Genomic DNA, 14,042 nt, shown 5'->3' on the forward strand with positions numbered 1-14,042 from the left:
TACAGTGATGTGGCCTGCGACCTCGTACAGTCAAGCAAATTACACCCTCACCCCGATCAGGAAAAAGGAGCTCATTTTGGCTGTCAGGGGTCTAAAAATGAAGAAAGCTCCCTGTCCTGACGAGGCACTGAAGGCGGCGATCCAAGCATATCCTGATATGTTATTTATTTATTTATTAACTTTTTTTTAATGGGGCTTTCAACCAGTGGTTGGTTCGCTCCAATCCTAATATGTTTAGAGAGACGCAAAAGATTCACAAACTCTTATAACTCATAATGAGCAGAACTTACAAAGTTTTTTATGATTCTAAACAAAACACACTAGTTAGTGATTCTTGTTACCGTTCGTAACATTTATACTGCAGGTTGTAAAATTATTTGAGTAAAATTGTCTAATAAAATATTTGTAGTCTCCGGACCACTGAAAACAAATACGGCCAATTCAAATGTACACTAGACAAATAGGGATAGAGTTAAGCACATACTACACTAAAAACGAAAAAAGTTCAGTTCAATGGGTGGTTGGAAAAGGAAGTATAAGGAAACAGTGAAAGAGATGTCGAATAAAGTGGAAGGATTGTACAAACTCATCAGAGGAAGTTAATTGGTGACGAACCACAGACTAAAACACATTGAAGTGGACCAAAAAACATGGTTTTAGACAGAGTGAAGGGAAAAGTAGTTAAAACTTAGATCTAGATAGATTATTTAAAAATAAAAAGTGTAAGTTACAAAAAAGGGAAGAGTCGAATCAGGTAAACTAAAATGCCACAAAATACTGTTACTAGCGGTGCGAAAATGTTCAGGGGAAAGTCTTAACCAAATACCGTGCAACTCGTTTTTCCCCTTGGACCCGTTTAAATTGGTTTATTTGCCCGGTAATCAATTACGGCGATTCCGAAGGACCAGTCGGATTGGAGAATGGCTAGAGCCTATTTAGAGGCCATAGTCCCCCAAAGTTACAGCGATCGAATCGAATCGAAGTGAAATCTCAACCAACCCTTCACCACGTGTCTCCACAGTCTCAGTCAGTCCACAGTCTCCAGGGCCCGGATCAGAAGGTCGCCGCGTATACTTACGAGAAGCTACCGTTGCTGTTCGGTTGCTACTACCGGCCGCAGCTACTGAAAGAGGCAACCGTCGTTGGATACCATAGGCCGAGCTGGCCTCAGCCTACGGAGATTTGAATATTCCCTTGAATTACATCGTCGGCCACCCGTCAGTGTAGTCATTCCGTCATCGTCGCCATCCCGTCATCATCGTCACCCCGGCAGAAAGTCGAAAAACCACCGTACTGAACCACCCATTTATTACTCCAATACTCACACACAGTTCTATGTATCCGTTAGGGAAAACTAAAAGGATAAATTATACACAGTAGCTTTTCTTTCGAACACTTATCACAGTCCTGGTTAACGGAATAAGCCAGAGCCGACCTTGAGCTTTTTCAGTCTCTCGCTCGTGCTCGAGCGTGAAAAGAGGTCGTGAGCACCCGCCCCAGACGGTCCCCAGTGATTCGACCAGCGACCAGGGGTATAGTAGGTGGAACCCCTCTAGTTTCGCCAGTAACATTCTAAACAAAACACACTAGTTAGTTCATCAGTACCCATGAATGAAGCTATCTAGTTATTTGCTTATTTTCTTATTTATTTATTAATCTATTACTAACTTACCATAAATACATTTTTTTTAAGTGCGACAAAGTACGAATTTTTATGCATGAGAACATCTTAAATAGTGTCGAATTCTGTTCACAGTTTTATACTAAACAATGGCATCGGGGTTCCCAGAAAAGAACGTGAAGAATAATTCCCATCTTGTTATTTTCTGATTTGCATTATGAAAAAAAAGTTGGTTTATTGTGGAATACAACCCAAAGTTTACCGCATTCGTATCGCACACTTTATTCATACCTCCACGTAACCACTTGGGATCGCATGAAGCAAACATCCATTAATCACAAGCTTTATTGATTGTAATTAAAAAAAAAGTGATTAATAACAAAACTTTGGGATTAGAACCCAGTGCCAACAGAACTGATGACGCAGACTTTACTGATATCACCACGTGAACACCTATGGTTGGTTCGAGAAAATAATGTTGATGAGTTGCGTTTGTTGACTCTGTGTGTTTGTCTCCATAGAGATATAATGCGCCGCTATGTGCAATGTACGATCGAGCAAGTACGGCAAGGGACGTCGAAGTTTCACGGTGTGTTCAACATTAAAATTAATTAAAAATTAAACTGCATTCAACAGCATTCAGATTAAATCTGAAATATCTCTCAAATTAATGGAGATAGAAGAATAGTGTAAAAGAGATAAATGTAGATGAATCAATGGCCGTTCTTTATAAATTTATGAAAGACTAGGTTCACGAGCTACTTTACTTGATAATTGTAAAAAACCTGTGATAAATGAGATACCATGAGAAGTTTTTTCTTGAAAAGTGTTTTTGTTTCATGTTTTTCTGTAATATTTATACACGATCTAACAGAAAATCTTCTCAACTTTCCATTTAACATAAAATAAACAGACTAATCTCAAGTTTTTTAGTCTTGACCTTGAAATGCGGTCATACATATATATTAATATTTTTTGAAACGATGGTTCTACAATTGATGAAGGGACGGTAGGGAAAGAAATGAAAATTTTTTGGTGAAGGTTGGGAAGAGCGGAAAGGAAGGGGGGGGGGTATTGGTAGCTATGCTTGACAAGTAGTCATTTTGACTCCTACCTTTTGTCCAATACTGGAAGGTGCGTGAGTCGAACCAAGCTGTAATCTGAGATTACAACCGGATTCGAACCCACAACACCCGCCAGGGCATGTGGTTCGCTGGTACTTGTACCTTCACCAAAAAATTTTCATTTCTTTCCCTACCGTCCCTTCATCAATTGTAGAACCATCGTTTCAAAAAATATTAATAAAATAAACACAAATTAGTACATTCATTTTCAACATAAATTAGATAATGACACATTCCAAGCGCATCTATCCCATGAGAGCAAATTTTGAAAGTAGTAATATTAAAAATATTTGTATGTAATATGTTCAAACATACTATAAGGCTTACAAAAATCCTGAATTGTCATATTGTTTATTGACAATTCATGCTAAAATGTACCTTACAAGTGGGAGGTTAACAATATAGATTTTTTCATCATTTAGGCAAGGCTGCAATTAATTCTCTGTCAATAGTTTTAAGCCAAAATAATTTAAAACTGTATATCGTCAAAACATGTTTCATTACTAGGGTAATATTTTGTTCATACAGAGTTTTTTGAAAAATGAAAGCTTTTTACTAGATAAGCGGCCTTTAAAAACAGGTACTTTTATAATGGTGTCCCGTAACGAAAATTTTGCATTTATTTCCATATACCAGAGAATTTAAATCCGAATTTTTTGAAACTATGGATTTTCTTTAATCATATATGTACAATCAAAATCGCGCTGTGCTTGACTTTTGATAAGCATTTCTATGTAAAATAAAATAGGTGGTTCAAAATGGTGTCCCGTAACGTTTTGTTTAACGCAAAAAGTAATTGAATGAAAAAGCACTTATCACATCATGTTTCAACTAATCTTTATCGACGATAACAAATCTATTATTTTGATGACCGAATGCAAGTAAATATGTATTTACTATAAGTATGTATAAATATGATTACAATATAATAATATATTGTAATATTAAGGAATGTGCGGTAAAGACGGGCACCTCAAGATTAAAATTCAATATCTACACAAGTATCTCTGTTTGATATAGCCATACTACTACTAAATTTTGTTCAAAACTTATACTTTAACATCAAAAACATTACCTAGTAATCATATTTTTTAGACACTGTACAGAAAAACGGACACATTATATGAAAGGTGGACACCGTAAAAAAAGGTGTGATGCCTGATGAGTAATACCTAACGCGGTATGATACCAGTCGTCGTATGTTCGAATCTCGACTGGATGGTGCTGCCAAAGTCAGTAGGATTGTTGTACAAGTCCCGTAGAGTGATTTATCTATTTTGGGCAGACGTTGTTGCAAAATTTAATGTATTGATGGATCGCGCACTGACAGTCGTCGACTGATGCACCGCTTCGCTCAGTCGGTAGAAGAGATAAGAGACTCGCAATCCGTTCCGACCCACGAATCATCAATCACAAAACGCATACACCGATATCCGAAGAGCCAACGAACTAGTCTAAAGCTTTGATAAGCCAAATCGAAATATCACAAGAAACAAACAAGGTGTACATTCTACTAATGTCTATTTAACAAAAGATCCGCCTCAGCTGTTGCTTCTGCTCTTACTTGCTAACACATCGCTTGCTTAATGTTGGGGGCCCCATTTCTACTACCTACGGTTCCTCGGTGAACGAAGTGTGTTTTGCCGTTATTCTAATCCGATCGCATCATTGCTGGTTACAAACACGCACAAATCGAAGGCCGTAGCCTATCGCGAATTGGATGTTACACTCGCACTATCTGGATGTCTTGCCGATGCTGCTTGTCTTTGAGCAAGTGCTCGTACGTCTCGGGATCAGCAATCAAGTCCGAGTCGGCCTACGTGACCAGGCCTGTCGATCTGGTGATTCTGCGCGCGACGCAGGTCTCAATGAATACGGTTCAATCAATACGGTCCTCGTCCGGCCGATAGTAGCTACCCACTGTAGAAGTGTCGTCGAAGCACGAAGATCAGATTGGGTAAAGAAAAAAAAGCCCTGTAATGAATACATCGATATTGTCTACGTCACATCACATGTCAAATTGCGTTGCCGTTTACCTCTTTTGAGGGCTTGTCGTTGTTATTGATAACGGTACTGCTTCGATCGGGCGCACCATATATCTACGAGTGGATCCTGGATCGATGTTTGTCACCTATGCTTTGCCTTGCTGTTTGGATGGTTCAAGTCGTGTACTTCACACTTCAGGCTGCCAATTAGATTTAGGTTAGGGCTGTGTTACCGCGTGTTTGTCATTGGTTTACCTTTGATCGCATGAACTTTCCCGTCGATGACTCCGTGTGATAATTGAGATTGATCGTGAGTGTCTTCTCCTCACTCAGCAGGCTGGTAATTCTAAATAGTAATATAGTTACCATTACTATTTCGGCGATAATTAATCAGGGTAGCTACCTGTTATGCTTACACCGGTGTGTATTCTAATGCGTCCGTTAGGAAGATGTGGTTTTCCGCACTCAATATCACAGGTTTAATGAAGCAGAATAATATTCACGCGAGAAGCGGTTACGCGGAAGCGGAATAAATCCAAAATTAAGACACGTCACCGGAGTGGTGACTAACCCACTTCGTGCTTCGCCGGAAACTGATCTGCTCTTGCGAATGTGTTAGGTAGCTTAGCATTGAGAGCGCTTTCTAAGTGATCTCTTTTCGAGAGCTGGTATAATTTTTCCGTAGTTCTTCTACTACAGACGTGCGGGCTGCGTACTTACAGCGACTGCACTGTGGGAAAATTGAGCGCATTTTGTCGGCATAATTTCGAAGTGTAACAACGTTGCGTACGTTACTTTGGACATTTACGGCAAAATCAAATAGAAGTGACCAAAATAAAGTACGCGTAAAGCCTATCCGAAATAGATAAATCAACCTAATTGTTTGTACTCTAATAACTAGCAGCAGAGTCTCTCGACAAAGGGTGGCTCCAGGCAAAGGTGCATTCCATAACCTCTGTTTACTAACTTCTACCGCTACGTCCACGTCCGTCGGTTGCTGTAGATGGCAGCCACGTCAGTGAGATAGGGACCTGAGGCTAACAACCCACTGTACCCGATAACAAAAAAAAAGTTAATGCAAAAGAAAGAAATTCTTTCGATAAAGAAGAAGGGTTAAGTCTTAAAGACATTTATACCTAATGCCGATTTCGACTTACTTGAATACTTTATCATTAAAATACTTGAATAGTCTAAAAACTTGAAATTCGGTTTCTGAAAGTTGTTTAGTCAGCTTTTTTAGCAATTATAGCGGCTTCGTTGAGCACACTAGCAAGAAAGCCTAGCCCAGAGAACATTTTTTAGCTTGCAAGATGCATAGTAAGTGTCGTACTTCGAACGGCATCATTTCCAGCTACTTTTTTTAGCGTTTCTTTTTTGAAAGTTTTCATGCCCTCTTTCAACTGTTTTATTTTTTTATATTTTATATAACTGTTTTATGACTGTAGAATAATTTGCAAGTTATCAACAAAGTTATTTTAAAGAATAGGCAAAATTAGTCTTTTATAGCAACTTATGTTATAGTTATAGTTCGCAACATGAGTTGTTAATGTTGCATGAAATAGTAGAGTTGCTTAAAAACTTTTAAATTTATGCGTTATGATACGTTAACTGATACGTCTGAAGTAAAACAAAATACTTAATTTTCGAATATTTGCTATTTAGGGTAATTTGCCAATGATCGCACAGCTAAGCCCCTGTGTTTTTAGTTTTACTGATATTTTTTAAGCAAATAATTACATATAGACAGAAACATGAAAATCTGAATAAGATACAAAATATGTTCCCATTACATGGCCATTTTCACGAAATAAATAAGATTTTCGTGGAAAAATATGCGATTTTTTGACAACGCTTGAATGCCCAATCGTTGAACACTTCTGAAACCGTATTGTCCTATGGTTGGACACTTATTGTCCAATGGTTGGACATGCAAGATATTGCACCGACCTTAAAGTTAATTTGAAAGCTTACTATTAAGAATGAATACATTTTAAAATATATCAGCACCAACTACTCAAAAGGGCCAGTCTGCAAAATGTAAACAAACCGAGTGAGGGTTTCTTTCCCTATCCTAGTCCAGCAGAAAATAACCCTCACTCGGTTTGTTTACATTTTGCAGTTTGGCCCTTTTGAAAATTTGGTGCCGATAATCACTAAAAATAATCAGCAATTAGTTAACATGTTACTAATTACAATATATTTCTTAAGGGATATTAATTTTCGCTTCTAATCTACGATGCTCTTATCTTTCATTTCTGTTGCTTTCCCGCAAATTTTTCTCTCTTTACGGTTCCCTCGAAGCATACTTATATTTCCTGCAGCCTAATGGCAAGATCTGATTTTTACAAGGGAAACTATGTTAGTTTCTCTCCTAGTTACTCGAAATAAATTTGTTAGCAATATACTGCCGTGAATCGCATATCAGTCCCATATGTATTTTTTGTGATTTTGAGTTTAATCGCTAAACAGTATTAGTTATCATTGTTCTTTAGGTTGTAACAAAAAAATAGCTAGTTTCATTTCAAAAAATATAAAAAAAATATCAGGTCAGTTTGTCCCATCTTAAAAATAATCGCATATCAGTCCCACAGCGGTGGGCGCAGGAAGAAGATATAATATATCCCATACTTTAAAGCTCAAATGAATGATAACACAATTTTATCAACTCTTACGTACTTTATTTACTCATATTTACTCTTATTATAGATAAAATGTTAGCAAACATTACAGATCGTTCGTCAAATATGCGTTCACTGGTTTTGTTCTGGTAATTCAATCCAAAATTGTTTCGTTTCGTCTACTAATTTAGTTTCGTCTACTAATGGAACGATGGCTTTAATCAATGATTTTTTCCTTCCATCATCAATCATCCATCAAAATTTTGGTTGATTGTCTTTTTAAATGATTTTCAATATCAAATTCATTAGACATGACTTGTTTTTCTTGCTTCATTGTAAAAATCTTGCAATGGTTTTGGTTTAGCCCATTCACAGAGTTGCTGTAATGGAATTCGTATGATCTTTTTTTTACAACTACGTATCTGATGTTGTCGATATAGGGTCGAGGCTTCAACTTATTTAAAACATATTGAGATACGCTAAAAACATTTATAAAAAAACTGTCGGGAAGCATATCCATAATTTCAACGTTGTTTTTGGCGTTTCGTACCGAAAACTTAACGAGGACATTTTTCAGGAGTTATTAAAACTTTTAAATAAACAACACTTTAAGCGAAACAATCAACTTTGACAGTTACACCGTAAACAGAAACCGGTCATAGCGGGACTGATATGCAATTATTTTGCAGTATGTCATGCAAAATAATGGCATATCAGTCCCATTGTTGTTTTTTATACAAAAATATTATAATTTTATTGTATAGTACTACCAAAGTATTAAAAACATTGTAATACATATTCTTGAGTCAAGTTAATAACGATATGTCATGCGATATTTTTCTTATCTTGATAAACATGATCACTGTTTTCTCCGATTGATGAATTTCCATATGGGACTGATATGCGATTCACGGCAGTATAATAATCTGAAAAACTGCGAATATCCGTTTCCTTGCAGTTGAAAAAATGCACCATTCTTCGTCTCATCATAGAAATTTCATTTATAAAAGAAATCAAATTATAATATTTAGAATTTTTCACAAGTAATGATAAAAAATTATTTAGCTCTCAAAAAATGTGAAAAACTAGCTCGTTGGCGAGAATTTAGAAAACAAAATATTTTCAACGTTATATAAAAAAATTGTTTGAACCTAATATTATTCTACAATATTCGTAGAAGTATCTAACGTTTGCTGTCAGTACCACTAACACCGGAACGATTCGGTGATTTAAACTATTTAATTTTTTCCTTAGTCTTTAGACTAAAATGATGATTTTTGTGATTACCCTGATTCAGGAGCAGGCCAAATCAAATACACTATAAAAAAATTTTCAGATAAGGTGGAAATACACATAAGGTACCTAGTTTAAACAAATCTGGAGTAGCTTTAATTCGCAATTCGTGGAATTGTATTAAAATAAAAAAAAACCAAAAGCATGTATATAAAATAAAAAATTAATACTATTACATAAATTTTCAACGGAAGATTTTTGCGTACAAATGAAAACCATTTGTAAACAGTGCCATAAACATAAAAACTGTCAAATACACATGCATAATGAGAAGTAATGCGGTTTTCTCATGCTATGTCAGTTCTTGTACAAGCTTAGGACCATCGTTGCTTTATTGTCCAATGATTAAACAGTCAAATTTTAATACTTTAAAAACTATAAATAATTTTTTATTTTGCTTGAAAATGTTGACAAATAGTGCATAGATGAATAACATTAGCTATGAACAGCATGATATAGTAATATAATTATTTTAAACGTTAATTAGTGAGACATGTTTCTTATCTGAAATGCTAACAAAATTCAGGGTTATAGCCCATATTGCATATGACAATGTTCAACTTGAATTTTGGTTATTAAATCTTGCCTTATGTCAGGATATTGTTACAAGAAATTATCCACAACTGACCAAAGTGAGTAATTCGTGCACTTTGATAGGATTTGAGCGTATATGTGTTCTAGAATTAGCATTTTATTGGACGCTGTCCAATCATTGGAATCGTTCAATGATAGGCAAAATACCCTAATACCATTTTGGCGTGCAGCGCAAATAAAGCATACCTTTCGCATCAAGACGAACCTTATTTACCGTTTTAAATTTTTTCAAATAAAATTTTTGAATTTTGTTATTTTGGCCAAAATCATACAAAATCTTACATAGGGGGAGGGGGCGATTAGTCAACAATGGGGTAAACTCGTTACATAATTAATGTACAGCCCCTACATTTTAATTACTAATGTGTCCAAACCCTAAGATTAGGCAAGCATTTCATTATAATACTTCAGTATAGTTCTCACATGGGTATTTCTCTTTACCTGGAAGTAAACTTTACCTTACATATACTTCGTTACGTATGTCTTATTACCAGACTATCACACACCAAATCAGCACACTATTGTTACACAATATAGTGAATTTAGACCAGATATAGAAAATATGACGGCCTGAACAGAAATCTAGAGAAAATAAACCATATAATGCAGTTTATTTTTTCCGTTACGGGACACCATTTGCAGAATACCGTTTGCCCAACAGCGCATGGTGTCCCGTAACGAAATGATTTTTATTATATCTTAAAAACTAAACACAACACCTGAATATACTTTTCCATTTTGAGTTTCAGGCTGCCTTCAGCTAAAAGTTTTCAGAATATGTCGACTTTGAAAAACTTGAAACAGAGCAGAGTTTTGCAAATGTTTGAATCATGTTCAGAATACGCATTTTCTGCGATAGTGTCCCGTAACGAAAAGTATTCCGCTACTATTCAATGATGCTTATTATAATAAATATTTCGCCCTCGTATTGAGAAAGTACTACTAAATAGCATCTCAAAACACCTATTTTGAAAGATATTCGTCAGACTGTTGGTAAGATATGAACAAATTTGCTTTGAAAAAACGGTTGCTCATGGTGTCTCGTAACGCTGGAATGTGTCAATGTGCAAAAACGTAAAAAAACAGTAAAATGCTCATATTTCTGTAACCAGCAATTTGCGACCCCATGTTTCTTAGAGTTTTTTTCTTGTCTAGGGTTCCTCTATCTGTGGTAAAAATATCCCAGATAGGGAACCTAACACCCTGTATGGGGGGGCTCCCATACAAATGAAATACAAATTTCCTCATAACTCGAGAACTAATCAAGCAAATAGAACCAAATTTGGCATGTGGGTGTTTTCGGTGACAAGAATTTATTCTATGGTAAATTGATACCCCACCCTCTTTATAAGGGGAATTATAACTCCTCTCCCCTTTAAGAGGGGGGGCTTCCATACAAATTTCCTCATAACTCGAGAACTAATCAAGCAAATGAAACCAAATTTGGCATGTGAAGGTTTTCGAGGGCAGGAAAATTTTCTACGGTGAATTAGGACCCCTCCCCACTCTAAGAGGGGGGGGGCTCCTGTACAAATGAAATACAAATTTCCTCATAACTCGAGAACTAATCAAGCGAATTGAACCAAATTTGGCATATGTGTGTTTTTGGAGACAATTTTTTTTTCAATGATGAATTGGGACCCCTCCCCATTTTAGGAGGGGGGGTCCTATACAAACGAAATACAAATTTCCTCATAACTCGAGAACTAATCCAGCAAATGGAACCAAATTTGGCGTGTAGGTGTTTTTGAAGGCAAGAATTTTTTCTGTGATGAATTAGGACCTCTTCCCACATTAGGAGGGGGGGGGGGGGCCAATACAAATGAAATACAAATTTCCCCATAACTCGAGAACTAATCAAGCAAATAGAACCAAATTCGGCATGTGGAGGTTTTTGGAGGCAAAAATATTTTCTACGGTGAATTAGGATCCTTCCACACTTCAAGAGGGGGGGCTTCTACACAAATGAAATGCAAATTTCCTCATAATTCGAGAACTAATCAAGCAAATGGAACCATATTTGGCATGTGGGTGTTTTTGGAGGCAACCATTTTTCCCATTATGAATTAGGACTTCTTACCTTTTTAGGAGGGGGGGGGGTCCCATTCAAACGAAATACAAATTTGCTCATAACTTTAGAACTAATCAAGCAAATGGAACCAAATTTGGCATGTGAGAGTTTTAGATGGCAGAAATTTTTTTTCTGTGGTGTATTACGACCCCTTTCCCTTTTAAGAGGGTGGGCTCCCGTACAAATGAAATACAAATTTCCTTATAATTTGAGTACTAATCAAGCAAATGGAACCAAATTTAGCATGTAGGAGATTTTTGAGTCTTGAATTTATTTTATGATAGTTAGAGACCTCTCACCCCTGTGGTAGGGGGATATGGACTCTCATACAAATAAAACAGAAATTTTTGCGAAACTCAAAAACTAATCCAACTCGAGAAATTCGAGACTCTTTCATAAAACATTAATCAATAACAAGACCACAAAAACTATCTATAGTAACACAAGATCATTCAGGACGAGCCGGTCGCGAGTGTTGCCGGTGACCCGCCGTCGGAAGCGCCGCCCACTGGGGGGCTTGCAAAACTCGAGTTAGTGACAAAGATTATCCGAGATTCATGATTTATGTACAACACAGGTTAATTTGTGGCAATACGAAGTTTGTCGTGTTTATATATATATATATATATATATATATATATATATATATATATATATATACTGCTTGTTATATATTTTGAACAGGTTTCAGTTAAGACTTCCACTGGAAGACGGAAATGCAGCCCTGAAAGTGGCTAAGCTGAAGGTGGGATGGTCCGTGTGCCCACTGAGCGTGTTCCAGCAGCCGGAGGCCTGCTTCCGGTGCTTTGAGAGAGGGCACAGGTCCTGGAGCTGTAAGGGGCCAGATCGAAGCCACTTGTGTAGGAGATGTGGCGGTACGGGTCATATAGCGAGGGACTGTACTGCGCCACCCAAGTGCCTGATATGTACCGGCCAACGGGACGCTAAGCACACAACAGGAGGCCCGAAGTGCCCGGCATGCGCGCTGGCGACTAAAACCCGGGCGTAGTGCAGGTAACGCAACTGAACTTGAACCACTGCCACGCGGCTCAGCAGCTGTTGTACCACGCAGTTACTGAGTCGTTGACGGACATTGCAATCATCTCGGACCCATACCGCATCCCTGCCGGAAACGGTAACTGGGTGTCGGATAGGTCCGGGACGGCGGCTACCCTGGAAGTCTATGGTGAATCTATCAGAGAGGTTGAGTTGACGGCTGCCCACTCTATAAGCATTGTTGAAGATTGGATGCGATCCAGGAAACTGGAGCTAGCGCATCATAAAACGGAGGTTATCGTGGTGAACAACCGCAAGTCGGTACAGCAAGCAAAGATCAGCGTCGGGGACTGCACTATTTCGTCAACGCGGTCCTTAAAACTTCTGGGAGCCATGGTCGACGACAAGCTCAAGTTCGGGAGCCACGTCGACTACGCCTGCAAGAAGGCTTCCACAGCTATTTCGGCATTGTCTCGTATGATGTCTAATAGCTCTGCGGTATATGGCAGCAAACGAAGGCTATTAGCCAACGTGGTCCAGTCTATACTTAGGTATGGCGGACCGGTGTGGTCATCGGCGTTAGGTACCAAAAGCTATCTAGCCAAGCTGGAAAGCACCTATCGTCTCATGTGCTTGAGAGTGGCGAGTGCGTATCGCACAGTTTCACATGACGCAATCTGCGTCCTAGCAGGTATGATGCCTATTGGCATTATCATCAGCGAAGACGTAGAGTGCTTCAACCAACGAGGAACTAGAGGCATACGGAGTACCACAAGATCGGCCTCGATGACCACATGGCAGCGGGCATGGTCTAATTCCACAAAAGGTCGGTGGACACACCGACTTATCCCGAAACTATCTGGGTGGGTCAACAGGCGCCACGGCGAAGTCAACTTCCACCTGACACAGATTCTGTCAGGGCATGGTTGCTTCAGACAGTATCTGCATAAGTTTGGGCATGCGGAGTCCCCCGCGTGTCCCGAATGCGTGGATGTTGAGGAAACGGCAGAACATGCTTTCTTCATATGCCCTCGTTTCGCGGGCGCGAGAAGCAGCATGATGGCAGTGAGCGGACAGGACACTACCCCGGATAACTTAGTCCAAAAGATGTGTTCCAGCTCGGACATCTGGGGAGCGGTCAATGCGGCTGCTACCCAGATTGTACTCGAGCTACAAAACCACTGGAGAGCCGATCAACGGCGAATAAACAGCCTAACTACCATAGTCCAGTAGTTATCTAAGCGAGTGCATTAAGCACAATAGCCCCTCCCTGAAGTAATACCGATAAGGTGGTGCCAGGGGGGATTGAGGCTGGAGACTCGAGTAGGGTTTTAGTGGGTCGGGATCCTCACGCCCCATTAGGGGGGTCGGGATACCTAATCCCCACTCCCTGAGTTATCTTCTCAGGTGTCTGATAGTACCGTATCTTCTAAGGCGCTCAGCAGATTTCCCAACTCGTAAAAAAAATGCCTACAGGGTCGTAATGGCAAAGACCAAGGGAGTGATGGCGCCCTCAGAGCAATCGCCAGAGATGCTGGAGCGGATCATCGAGGGCCTCTTTCCGCGCCACGAGCCAAGGCCCTGGCCCCAGGCCGCTGAGTCGTCCCACGGCCGACGTTCCAGTATCTCAGACCATAGCGTAGGATGGTCGGCCTCCCAGCCGAACATCCAAAGTACGTGGGCGACGGCGGTTTGGCGGTCGGGGACGAAGTGACGGTTACGAATGAGGAGCTCATTGAG

General features: G+C 39.0%; 1 long non-coding RNA gene across 1 annotated transcript; it reads right to left on the reverse strand.

Moving 5' to 3' along the window:
* Positions 1–4,408: 4,408 nt before the first annotated feature.
* Positions 4,409–5,077, reverse strand: LOC128738526 (uncharacterized). The gene is made up of 3 exons (XR_008412122.1): positions 4,986–5,077; positions 4,782–4,930; positions 4,409–4,719 (listed from the first exon to the last, which is right to left on the reverse strand). It is a non-coding gene; the product is annotated as an uncharacterized LOC128738526 (long non-coding RNA).
* Between the last annotated feature and the right edge of the window lie 8,965 nt (positions 5,078–14,042).

The sequence above is a fragment of the Sabethes cyaneus genome, chromosome 2 (assembly GCF_943734655.1).
Source record: "Sabethes cyaneus chromosome 2, idSabCyanKW18_F2, whole genome shotgun sequence".
NCBI classification, from domain to species: Eukaryota; Metazoa; Arthropoda; class Insecta; order Diptera; family Culicidae; genus Sabethes; species Sabethes cyaneus.